Source organism: Vulpes lagopus, chromosome 4 (genome assembly GCF_018345385.1).
Source record: "Vulpes lagopus strain Blue_001 chromosome 4, ASM1834538v1, whole genome shotgun sequence".
Taxonomy (NCBI): domain Eukaryota; kingdom Metazoa; phylum Chordata; class Mammalia; order Carnivora; family Canidae; genus Vulpes; species Vulpes lagopus.
The window spans coordinates 79,742,754-79,763,137 of record NC_054827.1 but is presented as its reverse complement, the minus strand read 5'-3'; the positions used below and the strand labels follow the sequence as shown (position 1 = coordinate 79,763,137).

The 20,384-nt window shown below is 35.6% G+C and overlaps 1 protein-coding gene across 15 annotated transcripts in view; it reads right to left on the bottom strand.

Moving 5' to 3' along the window:
- Window positions 1–20,384, bottom strand: part of MEF2C (myocyte enhancer factor 2C) — a 171,845-nt gene that overhangs the window by 135,452 nt on the left and 16,009 nt on the right. For 2 of the 15 annotated variants that reach the window (XM_041753814.1, XM_041753811.1), the window contains exon 1: window positions 16,056–16,306. The exons of 10 other annotated variants lie outside the window; for them this stretch is intronic. The gene's annotated coding sequence lies outside the window, so the exon portion shown is untranslated. Of the gene's footprint in view, window positions 1–15,947; window positions 16,307–17,004; window positions 17,151–20,384 lie in introns of those variants that run through there. 3 more of the 15 variants (XM_041753812.1, XM_041753815.1, XM_041753809.1) reach the window with 3 other exon arrangements.

The window sequence follows — 20,384 nt, the reverse complement described above, 5'->3', positions numbered from 1 at the left end:
GTTATTTATTTATTTTTACCTAATTGTTGAGAACATGTATGTGAGATTTTGGCTTAGTGGGTAAAAGAGTGGACTTTGGAGGTTGACCATCTGGGTGAGCTTCTAGCTCTGCCATTAACAAAGAGGATTGCTTTGAGGTAAGTTGCTTTTTTTTTTCTTTTTTTTTTTTTGCATCAGTTTCTCATCTGTAAAATGAGGACAGCAATGGTGCCTATCTCATAAATGAGTTAAAGTATATAAAGCCTCAAGGTCTTAGAACAGCGCCCAAATACACAATAAAACTCTTAAAACATGCTAGCTGTGATCATTACTACCTAAGACTTGTTGTGATGAAGAATACTTTCAAATTAATAATATAAGCCTTTTAAATGTATCATAAAAGTTATTAGAATTATTAGTCATACCTTTAGTAGTGATGCTGTATAAAAGTGGAATTCCTAAGTCATAGTTGAAAGTATCAATATATTTATAGAAGATCAGTCTTACTTCCAACCACCAAGCCAGCATGAATTGAAAACCAACTGGTCAACATATGTTGATGCAGATGGAAAAAGGATACAACTGTCTTTAAATTCCCTAAAGAAAGCTGAGTGAGGAACCTTCTGGTCACTGCAGTCCAACCTATCATTACCCGTGCAGTGAGACTCTTTGATGGGTTTCTTAGTCTATGAATAATACATATTTTGGGGACAACTTCACAAAAATAATCTGTCTTTACTCCAAAAAGACCTGTGACTAAGCAAATACAAAGAAAGAATTACCTCTCAACCACAAAAGAGGGTGGCACCCATGTCAGAAAAACTGAGGCAACTGGCAAAATTAAAAAAAATTTTTTTGAATAAAAAAAGAATAGAAACAAAAAAAATTTTTTTTGAGATAAATTGGCCCCCCACTCATAGCTCATTGCCTAGAGAACCAGGAAAAATTTAAGTTTCAAAATCACTTTTCCCTTATTTTTTAAAAATAAAATTAAGAAAAAAAGATCATATTTTTTTTCTTCTTTTTGTTTTAAGATTTTATTTTTAAGAACTGTCTACATCTGATGTGGGACTCAAACCCACAACCTCGAGAACAAGAGTCACATGTTCTACTGACTCAGCCAGCCAGGCACTCCCAGATTATTTCTTTATAAGGCATCATTAAATAAAGAGTCTACCTTTTTAGAAGAATGCTATTTGAAAGCATTTCACAGGGCAAACCACATTTCCAAATATTCTTTAGGTTCTGTGAATCTCACTAAAAGGGGCAAGTTCTTTTCATTCCCAGTGAAATTTAGGATATTTACACTGAGTGATAGAGGATTTTAAGGATTAGTCATTCAGAATATGTACAATTAAGTTTGTCCGGGAGTTTTGTCTCCAAATGATTCTATGTATAAACAAATTGTAGCAAAAGAAAAGATTCTGATTGTTCTCGAATCCCTGACTTTTCTGCTAACACCGACAATAGTTAGTTAGCGGGGCCAAGTCTACCATCTTGTAATATGCAACAGCAATTCTTCCCCAGTCCCATTACTGATGGCTCTGGGAAAAGAGGAGGCTCTGACATCCCATGGGAATTAACCAAACATTCTTTAGCTCACCACCTGTGATTCTTGGTGTAGTGTTTTTATCCCAATAGCAAATATTAAGGATTTACATAAACAAAACAATTCAAGTACCTAGACTAGGTAAAAAGTAAAGTTATCGGACACACAGAGTCATGGATAAATTAAAATGTTGGCAGGAAAAAGTGAACTCGCTGTTTTTTTCACTCATCTTACATACACGTGCCCTATTCATATCTCAAAAACATTACAAAATCAACTTATGATAGATATGTATACATTACTATATTTGAAACATAATGAACAAGGGGACTCTTCTTTCTTTAGGTATTATGAAAACTTCCTACAATAATTATTTAATACAACTCTAGAGATAATTTATTTAGTAATTAATCAAGATGATGTGACAAGAGTCAATGAGTTCTAAGTAAATTATTTTCTTGCTAAATGTGCAAAGTGTTTGCAAAAAAGCTGAATTTATATTGCTTGCGTTGTCCATGTGACAATGTATCAGTTTCATAATCAGAAAATTTTGACAGAAAGTATGCCTTAAAATGTATTTCATAAATTTTCTTTATGAAGAAATCTAAGAGCTAGTTTTCCTATACAAATATGTATAATTAATGCTTAATTTGTATAAGTGATCACTCATTAATATAGCCTCTGTATTTTCAGTTTTAGCTCAAGTGAATTATAACTTTGATTAAAAAATGTTTAATTCTTCTGAACTCTGAACTGCTCTTCACATCAAAAATTGTTTAAAAAATCTAAAATTAACACGTTGGTTCTTTTTTAAATCTTTAATTCTGGGAGATACTTAAAAATCACGATCTATATACAAAAAGTAAATGTGTCCATTATATATCTGCACGTGCATATATATATGCAGTAGGTACTTACTACATATACATACCTAAAACTTCAAATTCTGTTAACTTATTGAGCTCATTATTTCAAGAATGAATGCAGGTTTCCATTGCTCAGTTTTGTTTTGTTTTTTTTTTTTTTAATTTGTGTAAAACCAGAGACATTGTTTTCTATGAAGACAACTGAATTTTTATTTAGAATGGTTGATAGGAATAGAGACACAGTAATAAATAAAAATAAAGTTCAGAAATATTTACCTACCATGCTTTTAGAATGATGTGAACATCTACAAAGAAAAATGTCACATTATTTTGAGATTATACCGTTTAATGTGTCTCTATACAGAATAAGAATTACTCAATAGTTTAACTACTTTTGGTCTAATTTAATGATGTAAAAAGACTTAAGGAAACCAATATTACCTATCAGGTCAAGTAATTCATATTTATGACCATACGCTAAATAGTATATTACAATATTTTAAAAATAAAGCTGGATTAGAGTATGAATGTAGGTTTGTTTTTAGTATAAGGTATATATGTAATGCTTATGAAGTAAATTTGATAATTGGAAATTTGTTTTTTGGTAAAAATATATTTTATTTTAATATTCCTATAAAAATCTACTCTTAATTTAAATACAATAATTCTGTTCATTATTAAAAATGTTTATGAACCTTAACAATTTTATTTTTAATTAAAAGTAAATATTTGGTCAAAAATATGTTTAGAAGAAAGCTTTTGGTCTATGAATATTATAAAAGTTTCTTAGAAATCTCTTAAAGACTGAGTACAATAAAACTAGGGCAATGCATATATTCTCAGTTACTCTTAAAAAAAACCTGTAAAAGTGACTATAGTGGCATGTTCTGACACATTCTTTTCATAAACCGAACCCTGTTAGTGACAGCAGAACAGATTGTGTGCATCTGCTGGGAATGAGCCAGATGACAGTGGAAAAACGCACATGGATACCTTGGCACAGCAAATAAAAAACGGAGAAAAAAAGACCTGGAAGAGAAAGTGCTCAACTTTAATTGAAACATTCTTTCCAACATGATGAACTTCATCCAACCACCTCTTGTAGCTTGTCAATTTTACATATAAGAATGTGTTTTTAAAGGGTCCTTTGTAAGTTGGAGCTGTTTTGTCCTTTTTTAGCACTAAATATTGACACAGGTTTCAGATTATTTCTTCAAATTATGGCAAATGTAATAAGCATTAGGGTAGAAAAGGAGGCCAAACCAATCTACCACAGTCTGGTACAAGAATGTTAAACTTCTAAAAACCCTTTCAGGTTGAAGTCAAATTTTAAATATCTAGGTTAAGTTTTGAATTATGTGGGCATTACACTGCCAAGTACTAGAGATGCCACAATTCAAATTTCTGCAAATGTGACTATTGTAAATGCTGCTTACACTCACTAGTGCTACAATATTTTATTTTACGCTGATCAACCAGAGTATTGTTTAAACAGTTGGCTCAATGGCACTGGAGGTCCATCCATAAAAACAAATGTGCTTCTATAAATCATATCAGGAAGTTCTCTTGGATGCTCTGATTACAATGAAAATTTATTCTATACAGTATACAATGCAAATTTTAAACTGGAGACGAAGTTGTTTAATAGATTAGTAGTCTGACTGAAGCAGCTGCAGTCAAAAAAAAAAATCTGGTGATTAACAGCCATTTTCCAGTAATCATAACCCTGGAAAGGGCTACTAAGCAGGGGGAGGGGGTTGCAGATGGGAATAATTCTCTAAGCCCATGTGCCTTAGAGGGCTCCATCATCTTCATGCAGACTTATTATTATTATTATTATTTTTAAATTAAAGCTTTTAGAGGCATCCTTGATTGCAGTGTTGGGAGCTGTCCATGCTGTTTTACCATAGGGAAGTCCACTCTGCAAGTATTCCTTGCACTGAGCACTCTTTAGCTCTACATTAAAACAGGGCTAGAAAAGAAAGCTGAAATGCAAGGTGCACACTAGAGGAGCATTATTGAAGAGTATGAGAATAATTCCAAGTGGTTGCAACTCCACAGGCTGTCTAAACTGGGCAGGCCTTATCAACATTACCTATCATCCAAAATATGAATTTCTTTGAGAAATTAAGTGAATATAAAAGCTGAACAAAAAAAGTGGTAAACAGACTCTGACACCAGAAATAGTCCCATTTCATCCACACCCAGCCCAAATCTTTTACTTGTGTTATCAGAAGGTGTAATGCTTATGTAAAATTCTGCATTTTCTGTACTACTTTATATTTCTTCTCACATGTAGAAAAATACTCAAATTAAGGTAAGTTCATTTGTTCATCATCTCAAAATTGATAAACTGTAATTAAATAATCCCATAAATCCGGAACAAAAAAAGCATGAAAAAAATGTCACTTACTTATTTTTTACTATTTGAGTAAAAAATGCATTTTATCTTTACAAATAAATACAGTTCATTAATTTTCAGCAAATGTGTGTAGAATGCCTATTATAGGCAAGAGTGACTGTGAAGGAATAGAAAGATGAATAAAATCCTCATTCTTCATTAATTAATTCTATCTTTACACGCACTCAAAATTGGGTAGTAAAAATTAGGTAGTAAAAAATAAGGAATACTAATGTATCTCTCAAAAGTGGATAATACTAATACAAACCCCCTCCAGAAAACCAATGACAAAAAACCTTTAGAATTCTTGGTGAGGCTGTCTTTTACAATTAAAACCACCTAGTAATTCTATGTGCATCAGACTCTTCCTCCAAACTGAAGTTTTATCAAAACGAAGCCATGGTCTTTCTGGAATTCAGAACTTTCAATAAATGACTTTTAAAACCTATAGATGGATTATTTTGTTTCTTTAGTATCATTTCTGGTTCTAAAAATAATATATTTAACAACATCTGATCTGTGAAAGGTTTTGAGTTTCTTGGAGAAAAAAGTATATTGTTCTTAGCAGCCATTAGCATTGACCTAATAGCATTGGAATTAAGACTTGCCTTGAAAATGACCCAATTTTAATGGTATAAAAGTATTATTGAAAAAAGTTCAACATAATTATCCCATCAAGCATTTCTAAGTGACCATCATTGGGAGAAAGATAAAATGATTAAAATATAGTGTAGTGCTATGGTAATTTACTAATTACTGATTACCTACATTGTGCTTTTCTGTGTATCATCCTGTTTAATTCTTACAATTCTATCTAAGAGGTGGGTGTTATTATCACCCCCATTTCACAGATGGTGAAACTGAGGCTTTCTGGTGGTTAAGTAACATTTCTTAAGCCTGTAACCAATAAATGGGAGGCTGGATTTTGAATCCACTTTTGTCTTTGCTCTTAACCATGACTCTTTGTTGCTTAAAGGCCTGTTTAAGAGCACATTTGTGTATAATTAAACAAACGATATTATTATGGCACCGGGTCTTCAAACTTTTTGTGTTTGCCAATCAAGAGAATCGATTTTCTCTTTCTCTTGCATTCATCTCAATCTCTCATGCTTTTTGTCTCTCCCTCTCTCTTCCACTTAGCCCCCCTTTATACACACTCACATCTTGGGAGTTTTGGTCCAACACCTCACAAACATTATGAAAGCCATAATTTGGTTCAACTAGTCCGATAACTATACTGCCTCCTGAGACTTCACAACGCTGTGCATTTTTGCTGCAGATATACAATCCATTGACTCTAACGCTGTCGGCAGTTCCTTACAGAGATATCATCCTGTTGCCTTCGCTGTTTGAAGATCAGTGTTTAGAGATTTTTTATGACATGGCATCGGGCTTAATGAACCATATCAAACACTCAAGTGTAAGGAGACATTCTACAATCTCATATGTAGTCAAATCCAGTTGAAAGTATACTTGCTTTATCACAATACCAAATGTTTTGAATCAAGAAGGGAACTCAGGAGAGAATCCAAAACCAAATAAACTGAGGGGAAAAAAATGGATGAAGTCAAGAATTCTTTAAGCTTTGAAGCTATAAAATGAGAGAAGGAAACAAAAATCACATAGAGCTCACACTAACTCAAGAAAGATTGAACAGTCCTAAAGGGGACATTCACCATTCATTCCAACCAAACGGCCATAGGAAAATGGGCAATGGGATTTAGTATCTTACCCAGCCTCTTGCAAGTCTATTAATGTCATTGTAGGAATTTCTTTCGGGTTTATATAAGGGGAGAGAAACTCAAATGTGAAAGAAAAAAAAAGTAGTCACGTTTTTTCTCCTTAACCTATAAAACCTATACCAGACTCTGAGAGATCTTCTGATAAATTCTAGAAATGATTAAATGGACAAACTTTCTTTCTTTTAAATAGCCAGGTTGTTAGTCTTTACTTAGTTCAGAAAAATAATCCTAATGGAATTAGGACTGGAGTTATACACCATTTTAACATATAAAATGTTGCAGAAGAAGGGTGAAAAGACCTACCTTCTCAACCATAGAACCTTTACTTAAAGGCCATCCAAAACTTAATGAGGCTCTTCAAATGTGAATGGAAACCAGGCACTTTAAAAAAGTAGTTGGTAATTTCTTGGTAGGCAGTTTAGAATTTTTTAAAATTTTTGCCTAGAGAATAACCTATTACAGAAACCTCCAAGAGATTCATGTTTTAATCAGGTACAATTTTATAATTTAAATAGCACAATAATCCATTTTCTATTTAAAAAAATTTATTCAGTACACCTATTAAGCAATTGAACTTTATAATGTTCCTAACATTATTTATCAAGTGGCGATGATTCAAATTATCCTAGAGTTCGGGATAACCCCAAGAAGAGAAAGAGGTCTCACACCATTATCCTAAATGAAAGAACAGTTTTAAAGGTTGAAACTGGATTTTTAAATACAATGTCTAATTCTGTAAGAAATAAATATCAGAAAATTACCGACCCTTATGTATATTAATATATGCAAAAAAAAAGTTTAACATTTTTTTTCTCCTTGCTAAGGAGCCTTGAAAGTGTGCCATGTGTAGGACTTTTGCTTATAAAACACTTTTGGTAAGAACAGGTTATTGTGATCATGCTCTTATGAGCTACCTTTTACATTTTAAGATACTTTTTTAGGGAACACTTGTAGCCACAGAAAAATAGTTGCTAGGTATTTAAACATAATTAAAATGACCTCTTATCTATTTTAAAGAGAAATAAAATAAAATTACATATAACTGTTGGTCTGACTTGGTAAATTTTATATAGGCAATTAATAATTGGTTTAGTGGGTTAATGACTAAACTAACATTTATGCACTATTTGTATACTATTAAATCAATAATTTAGTTGAAACATAGAGTTGTAACAAATATTTTATTACACAGTAACATTTTCTACTTAAGACTCCCACTTAATACATTTCTACAAGAGGAAGCTAGTTTTAGAGAGGTGTTCTGGCAATAATTTGTCTACTTTACACAAATGAGAATTCTGCTATTACCTGAACCTGCTAAAAATTATTTTTAACAAGATACTTGAAAATCACATTGGTATCGGTTGAAAATGTAACTGGTAATTAAAGACCGTTAAAACAATTTTTTATTTTACAAGGAGAAGTACGAGTTTTCAGACCAAAGTTTCAAATGCAAAGAATATTAATGCAAATACTCAGAAGTTGATTTATTTTGTATGGAAATAAGCACATTACACTGTACTTTTCAAGTGAAGAACATAAAACAAATCTGAAAACTAAAATGCGTGTTTTCTCTCTTTGTACTCTGTATTTTGACCTAGTAATCATTAAAGCTGTGAGTGTTTATCAATATAAATTACTGTAGTGCCACACATTGTGGTAGAGCATTGCTATTTCCCGAGATAAGCACAAAAAAACACTCAATGTTAATTTGCATCACAAAATGACCTAACATATCTGAAATATAATGCACAGGCCTTATTGAAAATAAATCATTTTATTTTTCTCTGCAACACACACACACACACACACACACACACACACACACACACACACAGAGGTATCTGACTGGGCCTGCATGTGCTGGAGGATGGTTGGGAAGAGGTCTCATTTTCTATCTTACACCTATTGTTTTATGCATTCTCAACTGCTATATGGGAAGAGAAAGGAAACATACTGAATCCACTTTGCAGTTAATGTCTTAGTGATTTAAGAGGCAGAATTTTCAAGTTAAAGAGGGGAAACATTATGTTTTTCCTTTCCCAAAGCGATTGCCCAGGAAGAAGGCCCTCTGCTCCTTAGCCTACGTAAGGGGAAAAAGGGACATTACTTCGGGCTGAAATCACTCCGAGACAGAAGAGGGGAAGTTTATGATGTGGCACTGTGCACTGTATCTGGTCTGCAGCCAGGAAGTTTTCATTTTGTAGCTCTGCTGCCAGTACCTGCCCTGCATATTCAGAAATAAAAATACACCAGGGCTCTACCTCAGAAACTGTGGATGTTACAAAGAATTAAAAGAGTTTATTTTTCTTTCTTTATCCTGAGTGTAATTACTGTTTTTAAAAAGAAAGAACTGAAACTATAGTAACTGGAGGGTTTTTTTTTTTCCTTTTTAAACTCCTCAAACTACCTTCCCACAAAGCCATTTAAGTTAAATGGTACATTTACAGACTCACCTACATGAAGGATATAACTTAAAACATCTGCTTAGACATGTACATTCTGTTCAGATATAAAGAACGTGGCAAAATAATTGAAAAGTATAAGGCCATTATTTTCTTAAAATGTGTGTTCTTCTGTGTGTGTGTGTGTGTGTGTGTGTGTTCATTCATTAAAGAGATTTTTGACTGCAATTAGGTAGTCGGTCCTATAAAGGCTTCCTTGTGTGACCATGATTTCTAAAAATAAAATGCTCCAGTGAATATTTCTGCTAAATAATCACATCTTCAAAATTACTTTAAAGAAATCCCAATGCCTCATGTTACATTAAGCAATAATATCGGCCTTCCATAATAAGCCTTGGTTGCACACCTTATGCATGGTCAACAATTAATTAGGAGGTTAAAAGAAGTCATGTTTACTCTGTTAAATAGTAGACTAATTTTCTTGTCTGTCCCCACTTATTTACATTAGTAAATCTACTTTCTAATTTTGCAAATAAATAAGCACATCTAAGCCAAAGCTGCCTATCTTTGGGGTTCGGAGAATGATGCATTCTCTTGCTATCATGCTAACTTGCTGAAAATCACAGATGAGTGGGAAAAAAAGAGAGGTAGTTGTAGCTGTTAAAAAAAAAAAACAAAACACATCTCATTCTATCAAAGGACTATATCCATCGCTTTTTAAATCCTGCATGCTAGAGACCCATAGTATCTGAGAACAATTTTTATGAATTCTTCATGTGCATCTTATCTATGACAACAAGATACAAGAGGAAAACCAGACCACGCTCAGGATGCTCTTTGGAAAAAGCAGGTTCTCACCAGGGACTGCCTTAGAGATCAGTTCCTCCAGTCTAAAAACAAGTTTAAGGTACTTCATTTAAATCATTACAAGAAGATCTGCACTGTCATTCTACATGAATCGCAACCACTTGCAGGATGAACAACATTGCTCCATTCATTTAAAATTTACAGCATTAAGAATTAATAAAGTCTCTATAACATCTGCATTATTAAAGAGTAATGATTCCTGCAGAAATCTGCCTGTAATAGGTTTCCTGACTCTATTGCTTGTAATGTCACCGATTTTCTTTATAATGTCCTCAAAAGATTCTCTCCATATGTACTTTGAACTTTGTTTACACTGGTTATATTTTAAAAATAAATACACGATTTAACTTGGGTAGTATAGTGACAATGTACAAAAAATACATGATGGTGATGACAAGTGAATGTTACTGATATCATCACCTGAAACCAAAAGATGAATTTATACAACGGGTATAATTTCCATACTTAATAGTAACATGACTTTTCACTCTGCAGTTAATGTTAAAATAATATGAAAGAAATGAGAGAATACTATATTGGATAATCTTTCTCATAATCTTATTCTTTACAACAGTATTCTTTGTTATAGAATTTTAATTATTTTTCTTGCACAGACAAAAACAACTAACATAAGAACACTGATGTTATCTACTTCTTGAAAGAGAGGTAGGGAATGGGTACGTCTAGCTCCTGTTATTTCTGTATGTCTCAACATATCTGGGCAATAGTTACTATTGAATTCTTATTTTGAGCAAAATTAATTCTGGTGCACTTTAAATAAGTTACTTAATATTAAAAGTACAAAACTTTCAGACTTCTTTCAGCGTTCAGTGTGAGAAAGGTTATCAATAAGAACCGCCTTAAAAAAAAAAAAACTAAGAGTTTCTTTGCTCAGTAACTATAGCAGACTATTAGAAATTATTTTCTTTCTCATGCTGTTATTCACTTACACACTGCATATTTGCTTCAATTCTCCAAGGGAAGAAATCTGGCTCTTGTGGGAAAAGTCCACCCCTTTCTACATGTTTGCTTCCTTAAACGAAAGGAACACACCCCCTTACATTCTTTGAAATGTGTCCAACATGCACAGAATTGTAATAGCACTGTATTATTGACCAAATTAGAAAATCCTAAATGAGAGTCAAATATTGATAAAATGCTATGCGTTTTGGATAAGGAGAACTAAATGATAACACATATAGGTAACAGAAATGAAGTATGTTCACGCTAGTATCTACATTTCAATGCTCAGAACACTTGTGTCAGTGGAAGAAATCTGTCAATGTTTTTGTGCACATGAATGTTGTATGACAAGTCAGGAAGAGGCCCACAAATGTTACAGGTTTTTGAGTATATCCTTTGAATTTTGGACTCATTGGGGTATTGCCTCCTCCGCTTCATAAATATTTCAGAGAAAAAATATTCAGAAACTAATGTATCCATCTAATTAAGTACAATCAGAAAGCTGTTTGAAATCACAGAAGTGCAAAAGTATCAAAAAGTCTACGCTCATGATGCTTATGACAGAAAACTCACACCAAAGTTGGTATCCATGAACTTCTACCTCATTAAGACAATCCGCTGATCATGAGAAGTTATGGTCTAACAAGTCCCCCTTCTACTATGTAGAATAATATACTCGCCAGGCATGTTTTTTGTTGTTTTCTAATAATGTGATAAACTCCCTATCTGTGGGAAATCTGTGCATCCACTATCTTTCCTTTTATTTTTTTTCTAAACTCTCTTTTACTTTATTCCATTTCACATAGAAACTTGCAATTATAAAGACACAAATTTGTATACCTTTTAAAATATTTTAATGTTTATATAAAAATGATTAGTCCCTTTGCAATCTGTTCATCAGGCATTCCCCGACAAACTCAGCTATACAGTTTCCAGGCCTACAAAATGGAAGCTCTGCTATGCTGCTTATGTTTTTCACTTAGAATAAGAGTGAATATAAACAGTGAATATATAAACTAGAACTGAAGGTAATAAACTTATTAAAACTTAGTAAGATATTGTTATGGTCAAAGAAAAGCTGCAAGTATGTGCCACAAATCCACTCAGATGAAACATCTCATTCAATAGAATTTCTTCTCTTATAATAATGCACAGAAAATTAAACACATAAATATTAATTTTATGTATCACAGAAAATGTAGGCAATGAAAATGCAATGTTTACATTTATGGGTGACTCATTAGTGTTTTATTGTGTGAAACACTAGGAGGCATCAGTTGGGTAAAAAAGGACTTCAATTTTTAAAGAAGCAAGAAATTACTGTAGAGTGGATGTGTAAGAAGTTAGGGTTTTCAAAATGTTATTATGTAAACCAAAACTTGATTCTATGAAATAAACTCTCAAAACATCATATTTTGTTGTAAAGAATAATCTGTACATCACATTCATGAAATACATATAATTTGACCAATAAACACCTATCAAGATATATTTCAAATGTATAGATTCATAACTATGTAATTATACATTTTTATGAAGAATATATTTGGTAACAGAATAACATAATGGCTATTGACTACTGTGCATTTTCTGCTCAGTTATTCAATACCATGAGTGTATGTTTTATTTCTGGCAAATCCTGTTTTGTGCTCTCTACAACGCCTCTGAAAATGCCTACTGCAATTAAACCTTAGGATAACTGCTTCACGTAAGCAGCCAGAACTTGATATCTGTTCATCAAGAAGTGATGGAACTTGAAATTTAAGCAATGAAGGTATATACATAAAGGACATGTTTTCTCTTACTTCACTACTGAAAGGCTGTCACTTGAAAACTGAGTTTTCTATTGTTTGAATGGCTCTTCATAATGATGAAGCAACAGGGTTGTGGTATACTTATCTAGCAATCATTTGAAATTGGAGTGTCTTACCATTCCTCAACAATCAGCTTTTATCTTTGACCTATCAAAATAACATGTGAACTGCGTAATCCGCCTTTTGTAAGGTGCACAGACTCTGTTGTTGCTCCTGGTTTTGTGAATCGCCTCTGTAATCTGGTTTGATTTCCTAAAGATGACAGATCTCGGTGAACAGTCAGGCTTTACTGAGTGCAGGGCAGTCCACGCGCCCGTGAGATTAAGGTACAGTGCTGAGGTCGGGGATCTTAATCACCTATCCTTCTACACGCAGCACACAGAGTGAACATCAGTGATTAACTCTTTTCATTGTGTCCAGGCAATCACTACATTCATAAAATGAATATGTGCATTTTTATAAATTTTAGATATTAATCTGCCTGGTGTGTTCTCTGAGGATGTGCTTTTGAAAAAAAAAAGTAGAACTTAAGTAATAATCTCTCTAAAGTCCATTCTGTAACCCTCAATTGCATATGAAATTCTCCCACGTTGTTTTGAATCACGTCCCTGAAGCCAGGGTTCTATGCCTAATACATAATTTTTTTTTTTTTTGGTTATTATGTAGCACAAGTGTTGCTGCACAGATATTTCCCCATTTTTGTGACTTTCTGAGATTTCATAGACCCAAAATATACCGCGTGTAGTGTTGGGAAATAAAACCACAAAACATACTACAATAAACAGAAGAAAGTTTTGAAATATTATGTTAACATATACCAAGGAGTTATTTAGCTCAGCTTTTTATAAAAGAAATTTAATATAATAAGTCATTTATTAAAAAGTTATGGTTGTAGGGTTACTCAATTTATTGACTCTGTAAAAATGAGGGCCAAGGAAGAAATACATAGAAATCTGAAAAATATAAAACATGATGCTTTTTCAGTATTCTATCTTGAATCAATAGACACTCCTTTTCACTACTGGAAAAACCATTTCCACCAAATTTTGAAAATTGAGTATGTTTATAAAAAGAAAAGGGGCAAGGTGCAGTAAAGTCCTTGTTATTTAAATTTCATGTATTTAATGTTATGTGTTCCTATTTTGGAAAGTTAGTAAGATATGTGATTGCATACTTTTAAAGTATGAACAGCTCAGAAAAGATGGAAAATTGACTTATTATAAAGTGTTCATTGTTATTTAAACCTAAGAAACAAATTAATATTTAATAAAAGTCAGGTCTTTAATATTGTCTTTGACGTGCATACACAGCAATCAGAATGTAAATAGCGAAATTAATGAGAGAAGGAAAATTCTGCCTTTTGTAAGATGTCTGGAAAATATGCCACAAATACTCCAAAGCTTTGTGAATGCGAATGACAGTAAATTTTTATAAAGTTTGGTAAAACTTGAAGCTAAGGTAACTGGCAACTATTGTCTCTTTAACGTGACTTGGGAATCATATTTTAAACATTGAGTTTAAAGTGTGCTTCGATGGAAACTTTTAGAATTGAGTTTGTAGTATACTATACAGCCAAATGTACTTTCCAACAAATAGACTGAGATTTTTGACTTTAGAGATTTTTTTTTTTCCTTTTGAGATGGGATACTGGATAGGCATATCTCATTTTACCTGCGAGTTCTGAATCCACTTGCTTTAGAACTACTTCTTCTAACTCAATAAATTTATACATACATTGGGAGACAATAACATGGTTTATTAACTGCATTATATTTAACTGAAACTCATGGAAAAACAAAAATACTGCTTGTGCCAGATTTGTACATACTGAACATTTTCAAAGACTAGCCAAAACTGGTTATTATTTTTAAAATTAAGTAAAATGTTTTAGTTTCAAATTGGAGAATTGGAGATTGTTAACCTATTTAAAGCTAAACTTAGTATGCAATACAGAGGTTAAATGGGGTTCACAGGTGGTCACATTTCCATGTCCTTCCAAGTCTCTAGAGATTGGAGTTATTATACTCTACATAAACATCTTTACTCTGCAACCACAATTCCACTGCAAGGTGCCAGTGAAAAAGAGGCTGGTCACTTTTTTTTTTTTTGACTGGTATAATGAGGTGGCTGGAGTTCCCTTTATAGCATACAAAATATATGCAGTCACTAACCATTTCATAAGACAGTGACTATTAGAGTTAGTATCAGATTCACAATAGTAAAATGCACTTTGTGTCAAAGCAATTCTCCACTGAGGACCAGTTAAAGAACTGGCAGAGAGCCTGATTCTACCTATTATACTGTCAGCATTTACATATAAAGGTGTTTCATACAAAAGACACACATTCCTACAATGTGAAGAAAAGAGCTTTTTCCAAAAAAAAAAAAAAAAAAAAAGATAACTACTGGACCTAGACTAGTCAGAAATGTGTCTGATATAAAATTTCCTCTAAGAATTAAGAGCCATATTTTGGGAAGAAGATGACATTAGTAGCACAATTAAATCCTTGCATAAATATAATAAACAATGTGCTGTATCTCTCCATATATACTTCCTTTGTGCCAAACTTTATCACTGAGTTTGGTAACTTTCATCCAAAGTCCAAAGAGAAGGCAATTAAAGTGACTTAACCTTGTTTCTTTTTAAAGAGCCATGTATTTGACTTGACCTGAACAGCAGTGCATATACTGAACCCCAACACAGATCGTAAAATGTAGAGCCTACCATGGCCAGGGTATCACTTTTTTTTTTTTTTTTTGTCCACACCAATGAGAAGCCCTCTATCAAGCCAGCGCTTTGGTAAGGGAAGGAGATGCACAAAGGTATATACTCTGACAGACAGCCATGCTTTAGCTCAAACTAATCCCAAGAATTAGTGGCTCAGAAGCCTAACCCAGAGCAAATCAGAGACTTTGGGGGGCCTCGCAGGAGCATCTTTCCACAGTAAACTAGCGGCTAATCTTAAGGAATGTACTTCAAGGTCACAGAATATCCTGTGAAATATTAAAATCCACCAGGCTCCACACGCTCCACCATATCAAACATGCTAATGACGTGAACTAACTTCATGAAACTTTAAACACACGGGTGTGACAAGAACGAGTCAGGAGTGATTTCAATAACTGATGGCAAACAGAGAAGTCTTAAAAAAGTTACTTTTAGCAACAGACCAGGAAATCACAGAATCTTAAAAAAAAAAAAAAAAGAAAGAAAGAAAGAAAAAAGAAAAGAATGCACAACCAACCTCAACTTCAGCCTTCCAAAAAGGCACAAGCATAGACCCAGTGCCGTGGAATATACTGATGCAGAGACAATACCCAGGCTATTTCTATTTCCTCGAGAAATGTCAGAGGTACTTACATGAAGGAAGACCCGATCAGATTAGTCCTTGGGATATTTTCCTTTCTTAAGAGAGAGAGAAAGAGAGAGAGAGAGAGAGGAAAAAAAAAAAATAACAATGATCTTTACTTCGTCCAGCCTTGAAGTGTCTCTCCACCTGATTCAAACATGCAGCCACGGCGACCCACACAGAACCTTCAAAGTCAATCCAATAGCAGCCTGAAGATGTCTGGGTGTACGCGTGTGCTCAAGTGTCTGTGACTGCGAGCAGCGCGAGCAGAGAGCTGGAGCCCGAGCGTGCGCGCGCGCACCGGGGGAGCGCGCGCGGGGGAGGCGCGCGCGGGGCCGCGCACTGGCGCGCGCGCCCGGGCCGCTCGGAAGAGGTGGAGGAGGTGGAGGAGGAGGAGGAGAAGGAGGAGGAAGAGGAGGAGGAAAAGAAGGAGGAAGAGGAGGAGGAGGAGGAGGAGGAAGAGGAGGAGGAGAAAGTAGCTCTCAGCAGCCGGCCAGATTAAAAGTAACCAGACTCATCCAGAAAACTGCGTCCAGGAAGGAAGTGACAGAGGACGAATGGGAAAAGGAGAGCCGCTCGCAGCCTTTGAAACATCGCGTAAAAAAAAAAAAAAAAAAAAAAAAAAAAAGGCAAAGGGGGGGCGGGGGCAGTGGTGGAAGGATATTGGGAGGGGAGGCGGGGGCGGCGGAGCAGACGGGCCTGGGGCTCCAAGCGGCACGTCCTGGGAAGCGCCTCTTGCCTTCTTTTTTTTTTTTTTTTTTTTTAAATTCTTTTTTCCCCCCCTTTATTTTGTCCTTGCCCCTGCGTGTGCCGCGGCCTCGCGCCGCCCTCTGCTCTCCGCCTCCCTCGCCCTCCCGGCCCGCCGGCGCTCGCCCCGCCAGCCGCGCCGAGCCTCAGTTTCGCTCTCGGCAAAAGGGGGGCGGGACCAGACCTCGGAGCGTTGTAATAAAACAAACATACAGCAGTTCCCTCCTCACCCCTCCAGCCTCAACTAGATTGATAAATTGCTCCACCACGCTACTTTAATTATGTATATGGTATGCAGAATAAATCACTGAACATCAGTACCTCAATCAAGCACTTTTAAATGATAATTGCATCTTGGTGAATCAATCTCCCCATTCCTGACATTTTGCTAATTTTAGTTTTACGGTGGGGTAATGGCACATGCCATACGCAAACCTAATGACAATTCTTTATTGCACGAAACCGAAGACAACATCGCGAGCGGCGGCTCCCGGCTCTCCCCACGCGGCGGCGGCGGCGGCGGCGGCGGCGGCGGCGGCTGCGGACGCTCCGGGCTCCGGCTCCGGCTCCGGCTCCGGCCGCCGCGCGCCCGCTCCCCGGGGACGCCGCGAGCCAGCCTGCAGGAAAGTCCTTCCAAAGTCGGGATCTTTCCTCTGACCAATAGGAGCGCGACCCTAATAGTAGCTCCGGTGACTTCTCCCTCCCCCCCGCCCCCCCCGTCTGCAGACGCGTTAACCACTTCTTTCTTCCGCGGGTCCGTGCGCTCCTCCGCGGCTCCCGCGTCAAAGCCCCCGAGCAGGAAGCCTGCGAGCCCTCGATTCCCCGCGCCTTCCCTGCACGCCCGGGACGCGCGCTCTCCGGCTCTGCAGGGCTGCAGGGCCGCACGGCGTGCAGAGAGGCTCCTTATGCCTTATGCATGTACAGAATAATGAAATAATTACCGGTTCCTGAAATCTCGACTTCATCGCGGGGCCATGAACTTTCTAATCAGTTTGGAAATATTTACCGAGGCGGCAGCTTCCTCGGAGATCCCCCCCCCCACTCCCTCCCCCCTCCACTTCTATCTCTTCCACACCTTACTGGATTTTATCCAGAGCATTAACATGTAAACCAAACCAACTTCCCAAATGCATTAGGCTTCCCTATCCGATAGCTGATGACTTCACTTATCCTGAAGAGTTTCAGCTGCACAGGAAGCAGAACTAGAGACTGATAAGGAAGATACTTATGTTAAGGTTTAAGCACAGTAAACACTTGTCCTTACCAAAAAAAAAAAAAAAGGTTAATATTCAAGATTAGGAAAGCTACCAGGGGTCGGGCAACTTTCCTTCTCTAGCCAATGACACCACACCCAATAAAGCCAAAGTAAAATATACCAAGAGTACCCAAACCATGAAAAGACAAGACTGCATGCCAGTAGAACTACAGATCATATAAAATGTTGAAACCCAGCTAAAAGATTTTAAACCTGTGAAAGGAAGAAGAGAAAATACGTTCGGGAAATGAAAACGTTGAAGGTACAGGAGTAGACAATAGGAGTATACCGAAATATCTGGCTAATTAAAGATATTTCCTCACTTAAAAAAAAAAAAATTCCTTTCAGCACTGTATGTTTAACCCAATGACTAGTTGCATTTCCTGTGAAGTTCTGCACCATGCCTCTAGACTATTTTAATGTGTGAGGACAGTGTGATTCAAAAAGCCTCCTGCTTCATTGTAGGGGCTATTTGATGTGAGTAGCTTTTCTCAGAAGAGTGGGCTCAACATTTAGGTGTCTGCCCCAAGGCTTCACTTGAAAGGAGAAGGTTGATTGTACAGGCAAGTACAACCAGATCTGAACAATCTTCAGGCTTCTGGCTCATCACCATTGTGACTGTATCAGCACAGTTAAGATGAATCTCTTGCTTTTATTATAGGAAAGCGTGGCGAACTGTCACAAAGCAAAAGTCATCTCAAATAGTATTATTTCTTGCAGATTAGGATCTACAGTATATTTTTTGCCAGTTTGTTTTTCAGCTGGTGAGTTTGCTACTACCATGAATTCATTTTAATAATATGGCAGAGATAATCTGTATCAGGTTTTCATTCAAGGTACAACTTCTTAAAAAAAATCCAAAAAATTTAAGGGTGCATACTCCTTTTGAATACTAAGATATGTCTATGTATGGTGATAAAAATGAAATTAATTTTTTCCAGATTCACAAATGCCTTGAGAAAGCAAAACATTAGTAGGAACATCTAACTTTATTGCCATCATGCCCAAAATTAATGCAATGAATTGTAAAAGCCTATTTTACATGAGCAAATAGACACAGGCAATACATGACATTCGGCCCTACTATTTTCGATGGATTACAGGTTATTGCTATTTACCTCAGCAGACTTCAGTTTTGGATAGTTTTCCTTCAAAAAAAAAAATCATTTTACCTTTTTAACATCTGAAAGAATTATTTAATAATAAGCATTATAACAAGCCCATAATTATCAGTGATAGTACAAGTACAAAAATATGTATAACCCCACACTGTGGATAATTTGGAAATAATTTGGCTCTGGACTGTATCACAGTTGGCCTTTTAAAATATAAGATATTCCCCTCAGCAGACTTAGCTTCTTAATTATGTGTGACCTAAGTTAATATTAGCATTAGTTTCCTTCCCATGAGCCTTCACAGTTAAAGCAGAAGATGTTGTACAGAAATACACAATAGAAAGTCACCGAGATTTAAAATTATTCATTGGTAATCCACAAAGTGGTTAATACAAAATGTGCTTTGTATTCTTTGAATACTCTGGATTTGATTTTTTTTTTTCCCCCAAATCATCCTGATCTCTGCCACCTAATGCTACTTGGCTAGTATCATAATATTTTTTGGTGTAGCGAGGAGTTTGTACTAGGTGTTAGGAGGCCTGTATTCTCTGGCTCAAGATTTGTGCCTAACTAATGAGTGTGTCTTTTCAGGACTTCAGATGCTTATTCATTATGTGAGTTAAGTGAATTCTCCAATCTATTCCAGTTCTATGATTGGAAAGTAGAAAATTCTTCTACCCTTTAAGCCAATTGGATGCTAGTGACCTATCATGTTAAATAAAAGGTGACAAATCATTTAAGAGAAAATGATGTCTGGGATTGTCATACTATTTAAATAAACTCCTCCCCCCAATTACTAAATAATTCCTTTATTAAATAATTGTCATAGTGCTTTATTATGTATGTAATTATATATCTACTTGTTCCCCCCTCAAAAGAATGGTTTAGCACTGTATTTAATTAAAGTGCCACAAAAGTTACAGAGAGCATAATCCTCAGGACTTGAATCTAAGGAGTGCTAATTTCTCGTTTCTGTTCCAGGTTGTGTACCATCTTACTCCACCCTCCTCTCTTTACTACTTCCCTACATTAAATCAGCAGTACACTTAAACCCTGTTCACTGGGTATGCCTGCTTTTAAGCTTGGCCCACGCTGGGTGTAGCTCTTGAAGTGAGCTTTAAAAAATTATTTTAAAGTAAGCTGGGGCGGTTGCCACAGCAACCCACCCTAAGATGAAGAGAGGCTATAGATTAATCTACCCCTCAAGATTATTCAACTGTATAGTATTTGTTCTTCAGCCAGAGCACTTTCAACACAAACATGATAATTAAACATAGAAGTTCAGAAAAATATACAAAGTAGTAAGATACAAATTCCAATAGCATTAAAAA